Source organism: Etheostoma cragini, unplaced genomic scaffold (genome assembly GCF_013103735.1).
Source record: "Etheostoma cragini isolate CJK2018 unplaced genomic scaffold, CSU_Ecrag_1.0 ScbMSFa_3511, whole genome shotgun sequence".
Classification (NCBI taxonomy): domain Eukaryota; kingdom Metazoa; phylum Chordata; class Actinopteri; order Perciformes; family Percidae; genus Etheostoma; species Etheostoma cragini.
The window spans coordinates 1-1078 of NW_023267788.1; the positions used below are offsets into that span (position 1 = coordinate 1).

Consider the following 1078-nt stretch of genomic DNA (forward strand, 5'->3'; position numbering starts at 1 on the left):
GTGGAGGCAGCTTGATTGATTGATATGTTCCCTTATTTGTACCATAACAGAGTCTAATACTTTATCAAATCGGGTTGATAAACAAACAAACAAACCCTCTGGTCCCCCTTTTCAAAGAGGGGAACCACCACCCCGGTCTTCCACTCCTTAGGCACTGCGACAGACCTGTTGAAGAGGCGTGTTAACCAAGACTATTGACATACCTGCTGTAACACCCATAAAAATGAGCATGAATATAGTTAAATAGATCTACTACAAGGAAAACTGTACAATATATACAAAGTGCTTGTTTGTGTCACAGGAGGTCTACCACTACGTTCTATAACTCTACCAGTCAGATTACCACAGGAGCTAATATCTCATGTAGTAATATCTCATGTTCAAGACTCCATAATACCTGCTGGAGATGCCAGGTCCTCATACATGTAAAGCATGCGCTCTACCACTGAGCTACATCCCCTGAAGATTTTTTTAAATTGTTTTCTGAGATATCTTTATTAATCCTTTTGGGATAACTCAGACGAAGATATTGAAATATCACTGAATAAAATAAGAAATCTGGGTAAAACATGTAATATTAGTGTTGTATATGGCTCCAAAACCTGTAAATACAACTGCTGGACAATACAACTTTCACTGCAAATCTTGTAACACAGACTGAAAATAAAAACTAAGAGATACATTGGTGGAGACTGGTGGCTTCCAGTACCTATGAGATAATACAAAAGGCAGTGCTATACCTGTTTGGACAAATGTTCATAAACGTTTCAATTGGTTAGTAGTAGTTACCAGACACGGGCAAAGTGCAAATCGTAGTGCGCTGTCTGTGTCTGTGGATCCTCTTGGAGGCAGCTTGATTGATTGATATGCTCCCTTATTCGTACATTTATTAGAAATTGAAATTGGACAGGTAACCTTTCTGGTTACTTCTTGACAAATAAAGCAAGTAACCACACAATGAAAATTGCTGCAATGGCTGGGAATTGAACCCAGGTCAACTGCTTGGAAGGCAGCTATGCTCACCACTATACCACCATCGCTGGACAATGCAGTGAATCTCCTTAAAAGTTGGATTTTT

General features: G+C 39.3%; 1 non-coding gene across 1 annotated transcript; it reads right to left on the reverse strand.

Annotated features, from left to right (window-relative positions):
* Positions 1 to 968: 968 nt before the first annotated feature.
* Positions 969 to 1040, reverse strand: trnag-ucc. The gene has a single exon. It is a non-coding gene; the product is annotated as a tRNA-Gly (tRNA).
* Between the last annotated feature and the right edge of the window lie 38 nt (positions 1041 to 1078).